The sequence below is a fragment of the Rhinichthys klamathensis genome, unplaced genomic scaffold, assembly GCF_029890125.1.
Source record: "Rhinichthys klamathensis goyatoka isolate OS25496 unplaced genomic scaffold, OSU_Roscu_1.1 h1tg000466l_1, whole genome shotgun sequence".
In the NCBI taxonomy this organism is placed as follows: Eukaryota; Metazoa; Chordata; class Actinopteri; order Cypriniformes; family Leuciscidae; genus Rhinichthys; species Rhinichthys klamathensis.
Window position 1 is genome coordinate 763,272 of NW_026606955.1, and position 21,887 is coordinate 785,158.

Genomic DNA, 21,887 nt, shown 5'->3' on the forward strand with positions numbered 1-21,887 from the left:
GTAGTGGAAGTGGATGTGCAGACCAACCACATCCACACAGAAGGTCAGCATCCGGTCAACCTGCTGAAAGGTGATGGCTTAACAACAGACCAGCAACAGAAGATGGACTCACTATTACAGCGATGGAGAGACATCTTTGCAGCAGGTGATGAGGACTTTGGCCAGACTAGTGCAGTCCTTCACTCCATACCTACGGGTTCTACAAGTAGATGTGGACCCGAAGGATCAAGAGAAGACTGCATTCACTACACCCCTGGGCCTGTACGAGTTCCAGAGGATGCCCTTTGGCCTCTGTAATGCACCTGCAACATTTCAACCCTTTCCAGCGGTGCCTGGGCGGGCAGGTCCACCACTCTCTCCTGATCTACTTGGATGATGTTGTTGTATACTCCCCAGACTTCGACACCCACATCAATCACCTGGAGCAGGTTTTTGAGAAGCTGGCAGCCCATGGCTTGAAGTTGCAGCCCCATAAATGCAGCCTGTTCCAGAGGAAAGTCGCCTACCTTGGTCACGTCATCTCTGGTGAGGGAATATCCACAGATCCGGAAAAGACAGTTGTCGTTGAGAACTGGCCCATCCCCTCTACCATTAAGCAGGTACGAGCATTCCTTGGGTTTGTGGGGTACTACAGAAGATTTGTGAAAGGTTTTTCTAAAATAGCAGCACCCCTTAATGTTCTTCTAGTAGGTTCTGCTAGTATGCGGAGAGGAAATGCTGCCATCGACTGGACCCCAGACTGCAAGATGGCATTCGATTCTCTGAAGACTGCTCTGGTGAGTGCCCCAATCTTGGCATATGTAGACTTCTCAAAACCCTTCCATCTTTACACTGACGCCAGTCTGGGAGGTTTGGGGGCTGTGTTGGCACAGCTACAGGATGGCAGAGAGAGGGTTATAGCTTACGCCAGCAGGAGCCTTAACCCCACTGAGAGGAACGACCAAAATTACAGTTCTTTTAAACTGGAGTTTCTAGCCCTTAAATGGGCTGTCACCGAAAAGTTTAAAGACTATTTGTGGGGCAATAAAGTCTTGGCCTTTACAGATAGTAACCCCTTTGTCCACCTGAACACGGCACACTTGGGGGCCACGGAGCAGTGGTGGGCAGCACAGCTAGCGAATTTTGACTTTGAACTTAAGTATCGCCCTGGTGCTTCCAATCGTAATGCTGATGTTTTGTCCAGGTTACCACAGGAAACAGGATCTGACCAACAGGCCCAATTGGAGACAGTAGTGATGGAGTCAGAAGTCAGCACTGAAGCCGAAGATCATTGGAAGGATTGGCAGGAGAAAGATTAGACTGTGGCCCAAATGGAGGGTTGGGTGGTTGGAAATTGTTTTCCAGGAGCCGAGGAGAGGAAAGCGTGCCTGCCGGCAATAAAACGCCTCTTAAGGGAATGGAGTCTAAACACAACCAGACCCTACATAAAGTCTACAGACAGGTGGCAGTAAAAACTAGAGAGAGCAGAATGCGGGAGGTCAGGTACGATCGGAAAACAAAGAATCTCCCCTTGGGAAAGCGAGTGCTCTTGCGCAACTTCCGCCGCAGAGAACAAGGGAAATTGGCACCTCACTGGCAGCCCCAACTCTACGTGGTTATTGATCAACTACGTCCAGGCCTGCCAGTTTTTCAGATAAAGCCGGAAGGAAAAGAAGGCCCCATCAGGACAATTCATCGTAATCACCTCAGGCCTTGCCTTTTCAAGCCCCCTGAGGAGCCTCAACAAGCCCCAGAGACTAAAATGGTGAACCCCAATTTTTCGAATGCCTTGTATCCTTGGCCTTTGTTACCTCTGACCTTTGTGCCCATAGCATGTGCCCCTCCTGCAGTTTCAGTGGACGATGACCCAGTAGCCCCTATTGTGAGACCTGAGCCAGGAGATAGATCACCCCTGCGTAGGTCCCAGAGACAAAATAGGGGTAGGCCTCCAGACAGGTATGGACACTAAGACTTTGACGGGACGACAACTGTTAAAGGGGGGAGGAGTGTCATAATATAAAACAAGTGGAGCAGTGTGATTGATGGTTAACATTATTTAATTTTGGGGATTGTTATTGATTGATATAGCGATTTGTTTATTTTAAAACTTTATATCTGTTTGCTGTGTTTTTCCTTATGGTTTGCTGTGGATTGATTATATTGTTTGCTGTGATGTTGCTGGACATTTGATAGTACTGTTTTCCCTCTTTCACAAACTGCAACAACAAACACTAATTGAAACACCTGTAGAACCCCGTTCCCATCAGCGATCTATTTTGCCAGCTGATTAGATCACTCCTAATAAAAGGAGGCTAGATCTCTAACAGACGAGGTGAACGCTCTGGGCAGATGGATGTGCCGTGAACGGTAGCAGACTGGCTTGTGAATCTTCTCTTCTCTCGGTGTTGCTGCTGACTGGATCTTTTGTGCCTTGGTGGAGCCGACTCGTGGACTTTGCAGTATCAACGCTCACAAAACTCAGGCTAAAGGGAAGTGGTCCTTTTTCTCCCACACTGATGCGTGTGTGTGTGTGTGTGTTTTTTCTTTGCATTCGAGTTAAAGGAGTCGTTTAGTGGTTGTTCATTTCTGTGAAGGTACCGACGGCAGAGCAGCGGATACGGCAGTATTATTGATGAGCCCACATGAAGTACAGGAAAGGAAAGTCGTCAGTCACGCGAGACTGTTTTGAAGTTGCCAGCTACGAGCAGGCTGCCCATTGATTTGACATTTTTCCACTGACAGAAGCGGAGCGGCACCGCGGAATTCCTGGCTCTGGACTTCCAGATTTGGAATAGGTTATTTGAAGTCCCGCTGAAGCAAGATATTGTGCGCCGGCGACAGGGGAAACACGGAGCTGACTCCAGGCTGGACTGGACTCGGGTATCGTTTCACCCTGGGACAGAACATCGGACAATCCATGTTTTTGTTGTCTCCCCGGGTTTTTGAGATGTTATTTTAATAATAGTTATTGTCAACTGATGGCAATAACGGATGGCCGAGTGGTTAAGGCGTTGGACTTAAGATCCAATGGACAAATGTCCTCGTGGGTTCAAACTCCACTCCTGGTAATACAATAATAGTTTTTTCAATTTGAAGTTTAAGCAGAAATTATGAAGTTGAAGTACAGCATAGAGGGTCAAATTCCAATGTGGGGGTCTGTTGCAATATAAAAAAGTCTGGTTTCAACCCTACTCCTTTGGTAATTAAATTGAGTCTTTCAAGCTGTTTAAGCACTAATTATGCATTTCAAATGGCAAATTAAGTTCAAATGTGTGGGTCTGTTGCAGTAAAAAAAAAGTATTTTCCCAAACAATGGACAAATGTCATCGTGGGTTCAAACCCAACTCCTAGTACTAAAAATCAGGTTTTCATTTTGATTTGTAAACACAAATTAAGCATTTGAAATTACAGCTTAAAGCGGTAGATGTTATTTTAATAATAGTTATTGTCAACTTAACTCTAAATACAAATTAGTTCTCCCAACCAGGATGGCCGAGTGGTTAAGGCGTTGGACTTAATATACAATGGACAAATGTCCTCATGGGTTCAAACCCCACTCCTGGTTATAAAATAATTGCTTTTCAACTTGAAGTTTAAGCAGAAATTAAGAAGTTGAAGTACAGCATAGAGCGTCAAATTCCAATGTGGAGTCTGTTGCAGTAAAAACAAATTCTGGTTTCAACCCCACTCCTTGTAATTAAATTGAGTTTTTTAAGTACTAATTATGCATTTGAAATGGCAGCTTAAAACGATAAGTTCAAATATGAGGGTCTGTTGCAGTAAAAAATAATAATAATAATAAAAGAGTCTTGTCCCAACCAATGGACAAATGTCATCGTTGGTTCAAACTCAACTCCTAGTCCTAAAATTTAGGTTTTCATTTTGATTTGAAAACACAAATTAGGCATTTTAAATAGAATCTTAAAGTGGTGAATTCAAATGTGAGGGTCTGTTGCAGTAAAAATAAATTAGTTGTCCCAACCAGGATGGCCGAGTGGTTAAGGCGTTAAGTGGTTAAGGCGCAGAAATTAAGAAATTGAAGTACAGCATAGAGGGGCAACTTCAAATGTGGGGGTCTGTTGCAATATAAAAAAAAGTCTGGTTTCAACCCTACCTCTGGTAATTAAATTGAGTCTTTCAAGCTGTTTAAGCACTAATTATGCATTTGAAATGGCAAATTAAAACTATAAGTTCAAATGTGTGGGTCTGTTGCAGTAAAAAAAACAGGATTTTCCCAACCAATGGTCAAATGTCATTGTGGGTTCAAACCCAAATCCTAGTCCTAAAAATTAGGTTTTGATTTTGTTTTGAAAACCCAAATTAGGCATTTTTAATAAAAGATTGAAGTGGTGAATTCAAATGTGAGGGTCTGTTGCAGGTTTTTATTTAAAGAAGTGTTTTTCCAACCATGATGGCCGAGTAAGGCCTTGGACTTTAGAACCAATTGACAAAATGTCCTTGTGGCGTTGGACTTAAGATCCAATGGACAAATGTCCTTGTTGGTTCAAACCACACTCCTGTTCAATAAAATTACTTTTTCAGTTTGATTTCCAAGCACAAATTAAGCATTTGAAATTATAGCTTAAAGCGGTAAGTTCAATAGTGAGGGTCTGCTGCAGTAAAAATAAAATAGTTGTCCCAACCAGGATGGCCGAGTGCATCCAATGGACAAATGTCCTCGTGGGTTCAAACCCCACTCCTGGTAATAAAATAATTGCTTTTCAACTTGCAGTTTAAGCAGAAATTAAGAAGTTTAAGTACAGCATAGAGTGTCAAATTCTAATGTGGAGTCTGTTGCAGTAAAAACAATTCTGGTTTCAACCCCACTCCTTGTAATTAAATTGAGTTTTTTAAGTACTAATTATGCATTTGAAATGGCAGCTTAAAACGATAAGTTCAAATGTGAGGGTCTGTTGCAGTAAAAAAAATAAAAATAATAATAATAATAAAAGAGTCTTGTCCCAACCAATGGACAAATGTCATTGTTGGTTCAAACTCAACTCCTAGTCCTAAAAATTAGGTTTTCATTTTGATTTGAAAACACAAATTAGGCATTTTAAATAGAAGCTTAAAGTGGTGAATTCAATTGTGAGGGTCTGTTGCAGTAAAAATAAAATAGTTGTCCCAACCAGGATGGCCGAGTGGTTAAGGCGTTAAGTGGTTAAGGCGCAGAAATTAAGAAATTGAAGTACAGCATAGAGGGGCAACTTCACATGTGGGGGTCTGTTGCAATATAAAAAAAAGTCTGGTTTCAACCCTACCTCTGGTAATTAAATTGAGTCTTTCAAGCTGTTTAAGCACTAATTATGCATTTGAAATGGCAAATTAAAACTATAAGTTCAAATGTGTGGGTCTGTTGCAGTAAAAAAAACAGGATTTTCCCAACCAATGGACAATTGTCATTGTGGGTTCAAACCCAAATCCTAGTCCTAAAAATTAGGTTTTTATTTTGTTTTGAAAACACAAATTAGGCATTTTAAATAGAAGCTTGAAGTGGTGAATTCAAATGTGAGGGTCTGTTGCAGGTTTTTTTTAAAGAAGTATTTTTCCAACCATGATGGCCGAGTAAGGCCTTGGACTTTAGAACCAATTGACAAAATGTCCTTGTGGCGTTGGACTTAAGATCCAATGGACAAATGTCCTTGTTGGTTCAAACCACACTCCTGTTCAATAAAATTACTTTTTCAGTTTGATTTCCAAGCACAAATTAAGCATTTGAAATTATAGCTTAAAGCGGTAAGTTCAATAGTGAGGGTCTGCAGCAGTAAAAATAAAATAGTTGTCCCAACCAGGATGGCCGAGTGCATCCAATGGACAAATGTCCTTGTCGGTTCAAACCACACTCCTGTTCAATAAAATGACTTTTTCAGTTTGATTTGCAAGGTCAAATTAAGCATTTGAAATTATAGCTTAAAGCGGTAAGTTCAATAGTGAGGGTCTCCTGCAGTAAAAAATAAAATAGTTGTCCCAACCAGGATGGCCGAGTGGTTAAGTCGTTGGACTTAAGATCTGTAAGACTGGAAAACTGGAAACTGGGTGAAGAGATAGACCACTGGTCTATGAGACAAAGGACCTTGGCAAATTAACATTTGAACTCTCACACACACACACACACACTTCTTCCCCGCATCCCCCACTCTCGCAGTGACACATAAGAATATCTATGGTTTGATGTGAATGATTATCATTGAGTATTATGTTTGGTATCATTTGAAATGTCTCAGGACTGAGTGGTACAAATGTCTCATTCCCAAAGTATAAAACAAAAGGTAATAAGGTTTTTTAAGAGTTTAGGGATATCTGGCACACGAATGAATGTGGTCTCCTACTCCCAGAAGGTGTGAACTCAATGCTAATTTCCACTGTTAGCAAATGGTACCATGTAAATTTACTTCTGCCCCCAGTAAGTCTGGGGGGATGAACACAGTAAATTTCCACTGTGAATACAGGTTTACATATGAAATGAGGTCTGGCTATTTAATGGAAGGCAGCAAGGGATCGTGGCTCTTTCTGTATCTCAGATAGCCCGTGGATGCTGAGTTGCCGAGACTCAGCATTCATGTATTTCATGTCGGGTAAAAGATTTTCCTCTTTGTCCTAAAACATTTGATGATTTGCATTGATTATCTTTCAATTGATTATGGAATTGTTATAATACATTTACCTGACATAATAAATTGTTATATTTGATTATTCTAACAGACTTTGATATTATTTTCATTGGAGTTAAAAGAAACAGTCAAACATTAACGTATACTTAATGATGCACAGATATCATTGAAAAACACTTTCATTTTATGGAGTCAGATGAAACGAGTTAATACATAAGATAAAAAGTATTACATTTATACGCGCATGTGACCTTCACCGCTAATTTGAATGCCGCCCTTGGATCGAATTAGACGGACTTACAGATCCAATGGACAAATGTCCTCGTGGGTTCAAATCGCACTTCTGGTAATAAAATAATTGGTTTTCAATTTGAAGTGTAGTGGCAATTTTAAGGATATTCATTGATCTTTAGTGAAATATAGATGATTCAAAGAATGTCACATGTGTGTCTCACTTGTAGTGAGAGAAGACTCTGTTTATGTACCTGGGGAGGCAGAAGAGGGAGACACTCCAGAGAACAGACGAACAAGGACCTCTGACCTAGATGTCAGAAGGCCATTTTGGTGCAGGGGGGCTTATGGGCCAACTAGTGACGTCTATGGAAAACTACTGGGAGGAAGGCTCTGGGGGGAAGAAGGCCTTGAAACTAAGATAAAAGCTAGTTCAGTCTGTCTGGGGGTGTGTCACTCTTCTGCACAGGGTAACAACTGTGTATTAGACTGCTCCTATTCTTGCAAGAATAAATACTTCTATTTTATATAATTTGACTCTGAGTGTCTCTTACGCAGTGATGTTTGTTTGTTTGAGATGAATTTTTGCCACAACAGTTTTGGTGTCAGAAGTGATATTCCTTGGACGTGCCTCCTGGACCTGAGATCGGACGGTGTTTGGCCACCTGGGCTAAGTAAGTTCCAGCTCTACCTCGTAAACTTGAGAGAGAGGGGCCGACCGATATCAGGGCCGGGAGAATCGACCACTGGAACCTAAAGAACCCGCAGGTGGCAACAGAAGCATCTCTGGTAAGAGACAGTTCAATTTATTTTCTTTTGGGTAAGTTAATTAAATTCAGTTTAATTGGGGAAAGAGTGAAATTGAACCATATTGGCTGAGGGCTGTTTCTGTGGTACGTAATCTGAGATTAATTGAGATCTATATATAGATCAAGAGGTTTCAAACAGATACGAGAGAAAATATCTGAGATTAATTGAGGTCTGTGACAGAACAAGAAATTTCAAGCAGATAAATAATCTGGGATTAAGTGAGAACTGTAACAGATCAAGAGATTTCAAACAGATAGGTACCCTGAAAATTAGTTGTTCCACCACGGAGCAAATTGTTTTTAGGTGCTGAGGCTAATTAGGGGGAACCAGAAAAGATTTTTTGGTAAACCATAATTAGGAGGGCACTAATAGTGCAACCCGACCGATTTGGGTTAAAAGAAAAATCGGGTCTGGGAGGGACGCCTTTCAGACCAAGAGAACGCGCGTTGAAGAGAAATCCACAGAGAACAGAAAACAGCCAGTATGGGGATGTCTCAAAAGCAAGCTTGCGAAATTTGATACACCGGTTTTCTGTAGAACTAGGAAAGTATGGGGGAAAAAATGTATGTTTTAGATATTGAAAAAACTGAGAAAATACCATGATTTCCCCAGGGAGGGAACACTGAGCACAAATAGACTAAGAGTGTGCGAGAATCAGTGGAACAGGGCAGCGGGACAAAAGGTTGTTGTGGCTGCGTTCAACATGTGTGTAAAAATGTGAACAGATAATGGATGCATGACATGGGATGTCTATAGAACTTAAATTTATATGACAAGGATTGAAGTAGCAAGAAGCAATAAGCCTGTCTGTGTGAAATAGAGGGAACTGAACTGTAAGTGAGACTTGGTGGAAGAGGGAAGTGAAAAAACAAAAGGTTGAGACACGTGGGTGTGGGGATTGTAAGCAAACAATCATGTACTGGTTAGATAATGAAGGAACTGGCATGTAGGGAAAGATTGAGAAGAAATATAGTAGAAAACTATATGTGATGAAAATAAAATGTCTGACAGAATTTATAGAAGTCAAATTAACTGTTTAAATGATATGAAAAGTTTTAGAATAAAATAAGGCATTGTATGATTGACAGGGATTAACATGATATGAAGAATGTTTTAAGCAGAATGGGGAACAATTCTAGATTTTGATAAAATAATGATAATATTAAGTTGAATCTGCAGACTAACCATGTAATGGAAGGAAAAAGGCTTCAAACCAGTTGTAATGAAAATAATGATGTACAAATTGTTACACTTTATGAAGAGTAACTGAACAGTCCGGGAAAATAAATAAATAGATAAATAAATAGAGAGACAGAAGAGAGCAAATGCTGTAAACAGCTCTGCTCTGAAGATCTCACTTTGAAGAGATTTGCAGATGATGTTTTGTAAAAGATAAGCTGGGATAACAGCAACAGTACTTGTAATTAGTGTTGTTGATGATAATACCAAATTACTAAGGTAAAGACAGAAAACAAATTCGAATATTTTGAGCATTTTCTGTGCTGCTCATGAAATTATGTTCTGCCAATAATAATGATAAAGAGTATGATTTGGCTATTGTGATTGAATCCGCCATTGGTGGATGGTCAAAGGAATACAGAGAACTGCTTATCAGTGGGTCTGTTTACATTCCTGAATGGGACACACTGCTTCAAGAGTGTGCAGTTAGTTGGAGCCGTTTGCAAGCTCACAGTGATCAAACTATAGTCAAGGACAGGTGTCTGATGCTGAAGTTGAGGCTGAAACAAATTCACTAGATGACAGAGAGTGTTTTAATGGTGGTCATCAGGACAATTTAGTAGGTAACTGTAAATTACCACCGAGAGGGGTTTTAAAAATGTGATAAAATGACAACACATTTCTGGTAATAATATTGGTTTGAAAATAGATCAGTGTTTAAATGACGACAGTGACAATTTTTGGTCTGAGAAATAAGAGATAAAAAACAAGGTCAAAAGATTGATCTTAAAGTGAATCCTTTTGAAGAAAAGATCTATAATAGTAATTTTTATAAGTGAATTGAATACAGGTTGATGCAAAATGAATGACTGCAACAAATGTGAGTTGCAAAATATAGTAAAGGTAACTAGAAGGAGAATTGTGTTTTAATTAAGCATTTTTAAAAGGGTTCAGGTAATATAGAGAGACAGATCTCAAAGATGATTTATAATAACTGCAAAAGAGGCAGTAGCCTTGTAAAAGTTAGTGTGAATCCTGATTGGAGACTGATAAACTCCTAGAAGAGAAAATTTTGAAGTCAGATATTAAGTTATGGTAATTGAGAACTTGACAACTAAAATTGAGATTGAGAAATGTGAAATGTTATTGAGAACTAGAATAATTACCATTATGTAAGAACAAATAAGCAGATGCAGTAGGCTACTGAATTAACAGTTGCTAAATGTAAAATGTGTTGAAAGGCATATGATTAAACAAACCGCTTGAAAAGTTGACCATGAAAGAACAGAGCTGATGTTTTGCTTTCAAAAGATAAGTTTGTTATGGGCTGTAATGAAACAGTTCGCTTATCTAAAATCTGATGTGTGCTGTGGCTGAAACTGCCAGTGCGACAGACTCAATCTGAGTGGAAATTTGTAATGTCTAAATTCCCTGAGGTGGGCAAAAGACAAATATAAATAATATGTTTATTTGAAACCGTATGTAATTTCTGGCAAAGATGCCTTAAGCTGGGATAGAGTTAAAAGATGGTAGATAAAGTTAGAAGTATATGAGAGAGCAGTGTACCATCCAATAGAGTCTCAGAGTCTCTCTCATTCAATGAGTCAGCTAAAAGCTGGTATCTGTGATAATAAGTAAAGCACAGTGTTTCAGTTGAAGAATCATAGACACAGAGATGGTAAAAGAAACCATTTAGAGAGCAATTTGTTTTAGAAGTAAAACTGAATGACTTTTTAAAGAAGTATTTAAAACAATAATACAGATAGAGATGACATTTTGATTAGCTTATTTTAGGACAGTAACTTCTCTGTCTCATTTAGTCTCCACCATTCAGGACCGATGGCTCCGGCTACAGAGGAAATGTACACTGAATGTACGGTTGTGATCTAAATTCACTGAGTATAATCCAAGTAGCTAGGTTGCTGCTTTTAAGATAGTTAATGGATTTAAGTGATTAAATACTGTTGTTTTGACCTGTCTCCCCATGTGAACACTATTAGGCAATCCGAATGGCTCTGGTGACTCTTGAACGTGCCTTTCCTAAGCTCTAGAAAACAGCTGAGTTCTGTTGAAGCAAACAGCCTGTGATGGGAAAGAGCGGTCACCAGTGGGCACGAGTGGCTACTCAATGACGGGTAAGACCTTCTATTGGCCAGACAGGGGGCAACCTAAGCCAGAGTGGATCACGTAAAGTCACTGGGCATCTCAAGATGGAGGTGTTTATGTGAGAAAGGTATGAGAGTGGAGCGGATGACTGTGAGGCCAGCAGCATCCTTTATCGTTAGGGCGGATGAGCTGTGAGGAGTTACAGACAGTCTGACCCCGAAACGTGAGTGTTCCTCTAATACCAATCACCAGAAACCGCATTCATTGTATGGCTTGTTTTTTTTATTGTGACAAGCGTCTGCAAATATGCCAGGGGAAAACACCCTGATGGAGATTATAGATAAAGGGCTAACAGGAGTGGGCTTTCAAGAGCCAGCTGAGGCCATTGAGTGATTCCCATTAGTTGTTGTGGAGACAGTAGCAAAACTTTATGTACTGGTTTGCCTTATGGGCAAGGAAAATCATAGTGTTGATTTTGAACTAATAGGTCTATGACATAGTTTTAACTCTTGAAGGTCGTTAGACATGGTGGTGGCTAAAGATGAAGACAGCTTTTGATTTAAGGAAAGTCTGGATGACAAAGGTGAATGGTCAAAGGTTATTGTAATGAATACAAATTTTGACTAAGTTACAGCCTTAGGAGGCTGGTGAAAAAAATTATTTATTTATAGTGAGAGAGACTGCCTGAGTTGGAGGAAGGGATGGTAACTGTGTCTGTCTTTCTGTTATCGGCCTGCTAGAGCAAGCTGAAGCAAAATAATGATAATGAAACAAAACAACCCAGCTGACCTCGTTAAATTCTAATGAATAATGAACAGGCATGCTTTGAAAAAACTGGTTAAAATACCATGTAAAATTAGGTAGAAGCTACAGGAAAAATGGAAAGGTTAAAATCTTATTTAAAATTTAAATCTTTTAGCAATAATATAAAGAAAAGTGAACATTGAGAATGAGCAGTTAACATATGTGTGTCTAGTACGAGTGTGCGTGTGATAGTGACAGCACTTTATGTCTTGTATGTATTAGTTTGGGGCACTAATATTCCGCCTGAATGGTGTGTATATTGCGTCATTAACCTCTGGAATGAGTTTATCATTACAGATGGGTTAAGGCAAATGACAAATTTTAAAGAAGCTGATAATTCTGATGAAAAGACAATACAGAACATGGGACAAGCTTTAAGTTGATTGGCCATCAAGCTCTGTCTGGTAGTAATACTTTTGTCATACATAATGTAGATTTGAAGATCAGTTTAAGTAAATTGGAATTGTGTAGTTGTAGATCACCATCTGGCATGGGCTGAGATAAATGAAAATGTTGTAGATTTGAGGGAAACAACAAAGTGACATATTGGCTAAGTCAACATGAAATTATCAAGAGAGCCTCTCACATTTATGATTATTGTGAACAAAGGGGGAGAAATGATTGACTGACATTGACCAAGTCTGTACAGCACGACTTGACCTGATAGGGAAAATTGATGACTTTGGAAAATGTTTGTAGATGACTGACTTGAGAGACCAAACAACAGGCCTGAAAAGCAAGATTCGGTGTGAGACTGAGGGCCGTTGCCTTTCAAATACTTCGATAAGAAGATGAGATTGTGGCTTTAAGTGAAGAATGTAATATTTTTGTAATATTTTTGTTTCAGAGGCAGAGAAAGATGTCTGGAGGGAATTTGTCTGAAGGACGTTTGGGTTAGTGTTGATGGCAAACTTTATAAAAAACACTATGTTAAATGTTATGTTAAATTGATGCTCGAGTGTCGTGCATCAAGAGGGAGATGGTATAACAATTGCCAAATATGGTTTATTAAGGGGTTCACAGTTGCTGAATAAATGTTGGGAGAACACTAGGGGTAATTTGATAAAAGCCCTGAAAGAAGCCATTTTTCTGCCTAACAAAATTGATGTCTGTGAGTGTGCTGCACACACCAATAACAAAGATTGTTTCAACAGGAAACGCCAGGGCATCGAAGGACACGGGAGAACAGTAGACAAAAGAAACTACGTACTTTACTATCTGACAATAACCTCGAAATTTGTTTCTCTTTACAGAGAGCATGCAGGATTGGGAGACAGGATGAATTTATGGATTATGGATGAATTTGGCTAACTGTCCTGGCCTGGGTTATTATTGTGGAAGAAAGGTGCTACACCTGCGCAGCGCATAACTTAAAATTTTCCTTTTACAGAATGTCAGGATGGATTGCATCAAGCTGAACTGATTGTGTTTCCAAATGTATGAATATTGACTTGTTAACGTAAGCAAAGTGGATATGTGTTTTTCAGGGGAAAAGGACTGAGTGCTATTAAGTGAGCAAGAAATTATCCGGTGATAATGTTTCAGATTGTTGAATCCACAGGTCACACCAAAGGGGACGAGCGGCAAGACAAGCGGTCACTAACAAAATACTTAAGGTCTCCATTCACAGGTGACGGGAAGCAGGTGACAGTTCACTCCAGTGGGGGTGCGGTCGTGATATAAGGGAAAACCTTATAAGGATCAGAAAATGGTTGGAGAGTGTGACACCTGGGTCCAAGCCTCTCACCCACACCAACAGGCCACAACCATCCCATAGTCCATGGGGCGAACGAGATGATCAACACGCCTGGAGGAGGATGTGAACCGACTAATGGTTTAAGAATGTGGTTTTGTGATTATTTTGAGGATTTGATTTGATTAAATCAAAATAGGGCTTAGTATTGATATACAGTAGATCAAAAGATTTGATTGGTTACTTATTCATTAGGAAATATTTAAGGAAAATGTTTTAGGGAAGAGAAGATCTATTAATTAATGTAAATGGTAGGGATAATTGTTGAAGCTTATTAAGTAGAACCACAGCATGTTTGAATTAAAAGTTAAAGGCATTGGTTGGAAGAATGGATAAAATTATAAGACTTCTCTGGTTAGATTTTTGTTAAATATGGCATTAAATAGAGCTTACTAAATTGAATTAGAAGTGAACAAAATATGGTTAGGAAAACCGAGGTGAAATATGGAGATGGGCGTAGATTAATGGAAAAGGCTTAATGATAGGGTTTAGGATTGTTATTTTAATAATTTTGTTATTCATGGGTGAATATGATTACAGTGACAGGTGAAACATGCTGTCTGTTCAATTGGTGAAAATGACAGTCTATCCCAAGGATGAACAAAATTATGTGACGATACATGTAGCGGGAGCTACAGTGAGATATGTGTTAAATGTATGTTCTGTTTGTTTTTCTTCTATTTGTTTATTTTCTGAGAAAGATTAAGGGCAAAAGATTTAAAGAAGGTTACAAGCAGCGGTCATCCGTGTTACGAGATGGCGTACAAAGATAGGGTTTGAAACTGAGTGATTTTTATTATACTTTTATCTGTTTGTTTCCTTACTATGTTATAACTACCTTTTTCCTTACTGGCGTGACTGAGGGTCTGTTTACAGGAGCGCAGGAACAGAGATTTCTCGCTTAGCCCGGCGTCGTAAAAATGTTTACTTGCTAGCTAAAATATTACGGGGCCTTTCCCCCACAAAAACAGCCTTATGCTTCTTCATTCTAAACTTTTCTTCACAGGTTCAAGGAGAGTGATCATTTATGCAAAAATCAGAGATAAAGAGTATAAGTGTGATGATATGACTTAAAATTTGTTTTATTGTTTATTATTGTGATTATGGGTAATCAGAATGATAAAAAGTGAGGAGTTGTAGTGGCAATTTTAAGGATATTCATTGATCTTTAGTGAAATATAGATGATTCAAAGAATGTCACATGTGTGTCTCACTTGTAGTGAGAGAAGACTCTGTTTATGTACCTGGGGAGGCAGAAGAGGGAGACACTCCAGAGAACAGACGAACAAGGACCTCTGACCTAGATGTCAGAAGGCCATTTTGGTGCAGGGGGGCTTATGGGCCAACTAGTGACGTCTATGGAAAACTACTGGGAGGAAGGCTCTGGGGGGAAGAAGGCCTTGAAACTAAGATAAAAGCTAGTTCAGTCTGTCTGGGGGTGTGTCACTCTTCTGCACAGGGTAACAACTGTGTATTAGACTGCTCCTATTCTTGCAAGAATAAATACTTCTATTTTATATAATTTGACTCTGAGTGTCTCTTACGCAGTGATGTTTGTTTGTTTGAGATGAATTTTTGCCACAACAGAAGTTTAAGCAGAAATAAGAAGTTGAAGTACAGCATAGAGCATCAAATTCCAATATGGAGTCTGTTGCAGTAAAAACAATTCTGGTTTCAACCCCACTCCTTTTAATTAAATTGAGTTTTTAAGTACCATATTATGGAAGCTTATGTGTAGCAATATTCAATTTGAAATGTAATATGCAAAATGATAATGAAATATGTAAAATGACAATGCAATATGTAAAATGGCAATGCATTTCTGTATTTAAATTTACATTTTCCATTACATTTGTGCAACGTTTGGTGCAAAATGAAAATGATAATTCAATTATGTAATTTACATTTGCCATTTCATACATATGTTTTAATATGTAAATTGAATACATATTTTAACGCTTTATAAGTTGCAAAATTAAAATGAAAATGTATTAAAGAAATTATTAGATCTGTTTAAAATGTTCAAGCAAAACCTGTAGCAAAATGATCATTTAAATGTTATTTTTCTTAATTGCATTTACATTCACAGTTAAGACACTTGCAATTGCATTTTCATTAAATGTCCCGCAATGAATGTAGCAAAATTCAATGTGCAAATTGAAAATGCATTCCGAGCCGATCACGCCCCTGCCCCGCCCCCTCCCGCTCTTGTCAATCACTGCGTGAAGTTGGCCCCGCCCCCAACCAATGCAAAACGTTGGCAAAATAGGCTCAATCGTTTTTACTTCATTTGTGCTGTTACTTTGCTTTATTGTTTGTGCTGCTTCGATTTTTTAGATATTTAAAGAATATTTATAGGTCATTCTGAGGTCACCCAGCCCCCCACATCCTCCAAATAAAATAGTCTCGTTCGTTTGTGCCGGTTAAAGTTTTGTTTGTGCGGGTTCGGTTTTTAAAATATAAGACCAATTATAGACGATGACATCAAAACCCGACAGATTCCGTGATGAGTGATGACCCTATATATTTATAAATATCTGACCAATATGCTTTATGAAATAGAAAAGGGAGATGGTTAAACATCACATGAGTCACTTTGTTGAACATTACAGTCAGTTATGAAGAAATAAAGAGCGGTCAAATTTTTTGGTAGCTATGAATTTGACCCGTCATATTCTGTGATTTTAGAGTAGGTGCATTTGCAAAGAAAACCTGTAGGATCTACAACATTATTGGGTAATTATAGTTAATAGTAATAAGAATAAAGTTAAGCATATGTGTAACAGACAATGAGAATATTTAATACAAACGAAACCATCATTAACAGAGTCCTGCATCAGATAACAACAGCGCAGCATAATGTTGACATCAAATGGGTGATAAGGCAGAACATTCTCCCAGACCGTCCAACAACGCACTTGTTCTATCACCTGCAGACGCGTAATAATCTTCGGAAACACTACAATTTCTCTGTTAGTGTTCACACTCCCCTTCATCTGCCAGTAAATTTACGCTCGTACCAGCTCTGCCGCCGCCATGTTTCCTTCCAACACCTCAAAATGTTGCCGAGCTCCGCCTTGATGCAGTGATTGACAAGAGCGGGAGGGGGCGGGGCAGGGGCGTGATCGGCTCGGAATGCATTTTCAATTTGCACATTGAATTTTGCTACATTCATTGCGGGACATTTAATGAAAATGCAATCGCAAGTGTCTTAACTGTGAGTGTAAATGCAATTAAGAAAAATAACATTTAAATGATCATTTTGCTACAGTTTTTGCTTGAACATTTTAAACAGATCTAATAATTTCTTTAATACATTTTCATTTTAATTTTGCAACTTATAAAGCGTTAAAATATGTATTCAATTTACATATTAAAACATATGTATGAAATGGCAAATGTAAATTATATAATTGAATTATCATTTTCATTTTGCACCAAACGTTGCACAAATGAATGAAAAATGTAAATTTAAATACAGAAATGCATTGCCATTTTACATATTGCATTGTCATTTTACATATTTCATTATCATTTTGCATATTACATTTCAAATTGAATATTGCTACACATAAGCTTCCATACTAATTATCATTTGAAATGTCAGCTTAAAGCGGTAAGTTCATTAGTGAGGGTCTGCTGCAGTTAAAATAAAATAATTGTGCCGACCAGGATGGCCGAGTGGTTAAGGCGTTGGACTTAAGATCCATTGGACAAATGTCCTTGTGGGTTCAAACCCCACTCCTGGTAATAAAATAATTGCTTTTCAACTTGAAGTTTAAGCAGAAATTAAGAAGTTGAAGTACAGCATAGAGCGTCAAATTCCAATGTGGAGTCTGTTGCAGTAAAAACAATTCTGGTTTCAACCCCACTCCTTGTAATTAAATTGAGTTTTTTAAGTACTAATTATGCATTTGAAATGGCAGCTTAAAACGATAAGTTCAAATGTGAGGGTCTGTTGCAGTAAAAAAAATAAAAATAATAATAATAATAAAAGAGTCTTGTCCCAACCAATGGACAAATGTCATTGTTGGTTCAAACTCAACTCCTAGTCCTAAAAATTAGGTTTTCATTTTGATTTGAAAACACAAATTAGGCATTTTAAATAGAAGCTTAAAGTGGTGAATTCAATTGTGAGGGTCTGTTGCAGTAAAAATAAAATAGTTGTCCCAACCAGGATGGCCGAGTGGTTAAGGCGCAGAAATTAAGAAATTGAAGTACAGCATAGAGGGGCTACTTCAAATGTGGGGGTCTGTTGCAATATAAAAAAAAAGTCTGGTTTCAACCCCACCTCTGGTAATTAAATTGAGTCTTTCAAGCGGTTTAAGCACTAATTATGCATTTGAAATGGCAAATTAAAACGTACTCGGTTACTAACGTAACCTCGGTTCTCTCTAGAGAGGGAACGAGTATTGCGTAAGTTTAGCTTACGCTACGGGAAAGATTCATCTTCTCGAGATATTGAAGCCAAAAAATTATCCTTAATTTTGTATTCATTGTCAACGCAGTGCAGCAGCTAGCAGACCTAGAGCAGGCAGTCTTGCGTGCTCATTGGCTGCCCTGCGGGCATCTGCTGCAGCCTACCAGTGAGCCCCAAGTGACGTCACGCCCAATGAAGGGCGCTCGCGCCTTCATAGCGTCATAGCCCGCCAGAATGGCCGTGGCTTAGCGTATAAAAGAAGGGGCTGTAGGCTGAATTCCCTGGTTTTCGTCGACTGAAGCGAAGTCGCTCGTGGCGCGAGCACGGCCGGTTACGCAATACTCGTTCCCTCTCTAGAGAGAACCGAGGTTACGTTAGTAACCGAGTACGTTCTCTCACGAGAGGTTCTCTCGTATTGCGTAAGTTTAGCTTATGCTACGGGAACTTTTTGTCAACGCCATGCGCGCCAAGCAACCACCCATGAGTCGCCGAGGTTTCTCGGGGAACCCAATAAGTGGAAAAAATAAGGTGGCCAGCCACGCGGGCCATCACTCGTACATAAGCACACATGGGAAATACAGAGCAGAGCACTGGTCTGTATAAGCATATAGCACATCCCTACTAGTGCAGCTCAACCAGGAGAGCTGAGTCACGTGAGAGTGGTCTGAGCATGATATATCTGGGCAGAACGCACAACTCGCTTAGACTGACAGAAGTTTAGCCTACAGGGCGGGAACTTCTAGGTTATAGAACCTGACAAAGGTAGACGGGGAGCTCCAGCCCGCCGCTACACATATGTCGTGGATAGAAATCCCGCTGGACCACGCCCACGATGAGGCCATGCCTCTAGTGGAATGAGCCCTGATGCCCAGAGGGCATTTCAGACCTTTTGACGCGTAAGCGGCCGCTATAGCGTCCACTATCCATCTGGACAGAGTCTGTTTCGAGGCAGCGAGACCTTTGGTGCGCCCACCAAACGAAACAAACAGCTGCTCCGTGCGCCTGAAAGAGGCGGAGAGCGTAGTGTAAAACCTCAGCGCCCTGACCGGGCAAAGGAGATTCATGTCTGTCTCACTGTCTGACGCTGGCAGAGCCGACAGTGAAATGACTTGCGCTCTGAAAGGAGTGCCCATCACTTTTGGAACATAGCCATGTCTAGGTTTGAGGATGACTTTGGAGTCATTCGGCCCGAACTCAAGACACGTCGCGCTGATTGACAGCGCGTGCAGGTCCCCCACACGTTTGACTGATGACAGTGCAGTCAGAAAAACGTTTTTTTAGTGATAGGTATTTTAACTCCACGGAGTCTAGTGGCTCAAATGGGAAGGCTTTCAGGGCCTCGAGGACCAAGGAAAGATCCCACATAGGAACCGACGGGGGGCGCGGCGGATTCATCCTTCTAGCTCCCCTAAGGAACCGGATGACCAGCTCATGTCTTCCCAGTGACTGGCCGTGCGTCGATTCTGCGAACGCCGCCACGGCCGCCACATAAACTTTGAGCGTGGATGGGGACCTCCCTTTATCCATCAGCTCTTGTAGGAAAGTGAGCAGATGCGCAACCTCGCATGTCCGCGGGTCCAGATCTCTGTCGGTGCACCACTTGGAGAACACCGACCATTTAGACGCGTAGAGCCTTCTCGTGGAAGGAGCTCTAGACTGCGTGATCGTGTTCATCACTCTTTCTGGCAGGGCAACGAGTACCCGTTGATCAACCATGCGTGGAGAGACCAGCGCTCTGGATGGGGGATGCCAGATCGAGCCGCGAGCCTGAGAGGGGAGATCTGCCCTCACCGGAATAGGCCACGGAGCTGCATGTGACAGCCGTGCTAGTTCCGGGAACCAATTCTGATTCTCCCAGTGCGGAGCTATGAGGAGCACCGAGTGGCACGTTTCCCTGATTCTCTTGATCACCTGTGGTAACAGGGAGACCAGAGGGAAAGCCTACAGTGGGAGGCTGGGCCAGACCTGGGCCAGCGCGTCCTCGTTCTTCGAAAAGAACATCGGGCAACGAGCATTGTCTTTTGACGCAAATAGGTCGACTTCCGCTCTGCCGAATAGGCGCCACAGTTTCTGGACTGTTTGGGGGTGCAGGGACCATTCCCCTGGGGGAACGTTGTCCCTTGACAGTTTGTCTGGGCCGTCGTTCAAATGGCCAGGCACATGCGCCGCCCTCAGCGAGCGCAGGTGCATCTGGGACCAAATAAGGATGCGTTCCGTCAGATTGCAGAGGTTTCTGGATCTGACACCGCCCTGACGGTTTACATAGGAAACCACAGACATGTTGTCCGAGCGGACGAGAACATGTTGGTTCTGTATGAACGGGAGGAAGCGCTTCAGCGCGTTCTCGACCGCTATCATTTCCAGACAGTTTATGTGAAAACACTTCTCTTGGTCTGACCACTGGCCAAAGGCCGGTCTGCCCTCGAACAGCGCGCCCCAACCCGAGTTGGACGCGTCTGTCGAATGACTTTCCGATAAGAGATGGTTCCCATCATCACTCCCTGCTGGTACCAGTCGGCTACTAACCAGGGCTGCAGAGCCGCTATGCAGGTCTGAGTCACTCTGATTTTCTGGCCGCCAGAAACCCAGCCTCGGCGAGACGCGCGAGCATTCAACCAGCGTTGGAGCGGGCGCATGCGCAGTAGGCCCAGCTGGAGCACCGCTGCCGCTGAAGCCATACAGCCCAGCATCCTTTGAAACGTTTTCAAAGGGAGAAAGCTGCCCTTCTGGAAAGACGCGGCTAGGCGGCGAACACGGCGCGCGCGCTATGTCGACAAAAGAGCCGTCATGGCCACAGAATTCAGTTCTATACCTAAAAAGGAAATTGACTGACCGGGCATTAATGAGCTCTTGGTCAAGTTGACCGTGAGACCCAAGCTTTCCAGGTGACTGAGAAGCACTGTTCTGTGAGATAACAGCTCCGTCTCTGACTGTGCCAATATCAGCCAATCGTCCAGATAGTTCATTATTCGCAGCCCCTGAGTTCTCAGGGGGGCGAGCGCCGTGTCCATGCACTTCGTAAATGTACGGGGTGCTAGAGACCGGCTGAACGGTGTATTTATATACCTGACCGACGAAGGCGAATCTCAAAAATTGCCTGTGACGGGGTAATATCTGAATCTGAAAATAGGCATCCTTCAGATCTAAAGAAATAAACCAGTCCCTCGGGCGAACGTGCGCGAGGATTTTTGAAAATCGCGGGGTTTGAAAGCGCGGGGGACGGCGAATGAATTGAAGTGTATAGCCCTGCTTATTGTGCTCAGAACCCATTCTGAAATCCCTGGGATAGTTTCCCACGCAGCTATGTGAGCCGCTAGGGGGCGAATGGCCTCCGGGTTCAGATCGCCGCCATTTGCGGGCTTGTGAAACTGAGCCGGAGCCGAAAGCTCTCCGTTCTGGGCAATGGCTGCTCGCTGAAAGCCGAGACCGTCTGATTTATGTGAGGTGTCCCAATCATAAGGGATGGGGAGCATTTTATTCTCACTTTTTGACGCGCGAGCAGCGCTTTGGGCGGGAAAGCTTTCTGTAAGCGTGAGCGCTTTCTGTAAGCGTGAGCGCGGGCACGAGACTTACAAGTGTATTTGACGCCCCGATCATAACGGATGGGGAGCGTCTTATCAATGCCCTGCGTTTTGTGATAACATTTAAACGCGTGGGCGGCGCCCGGGGGGGAGGTGTGTGTTAGTAAGCGTGAACGCTCTCCGGCGGGCACGAGACTTACATTCATAACCTGTTTTATTGACCGTGTAACAGAGCGGGCAGATAGTGGGCACAGACCTGTGGACACATTTCTTATATTCAACACTCGAGCGGGACTGAAAGGGACTGACAGGGAAATAAACTTTGATGGCAGTCTGGCCGCAGCGGGACACGCGCGTCTTTCTCTCTCATAGATATGAGTGGGCACGAACTCGTGGACACATTTCCTACGTTCAACACTCGAGCGGTTTCCTGCTTTAAGGGAGTGGGCTCTGTGAATAACACGGGAAGTGTT

The 21,887-nt window shown here is 41.5% G+C and overlaps 2 non-coding genes across 2 annotated transcripts; both read left to right on the top strand.

The window, feature by feature from the left end:
• The first annotated feature begins 3,461 nt into the window (after positions 1–3,461).
• On the top strand, positions 3,462–3,544 carry trnal-uaa (transfer RNA leucine (anticodon UAA)). Its single transcript has one exon. It is a non-coding gene; the product is annotated as a tRNA-Leu (tRNA).
• Positions 3,545–17,140: 13,596 nt separating this feature from the next.
• On the top strand, positions 17,141–17,223 carry trnal-uaa (transfer RNA leucine (anticodon UAA)). Its single transcript has one exon. It is a non-coding gene; the product is annotated as a tRNA-Leu (tRNA).
• Positions 17,224–21,887: the final 4,664 nt, after the last annotated feature.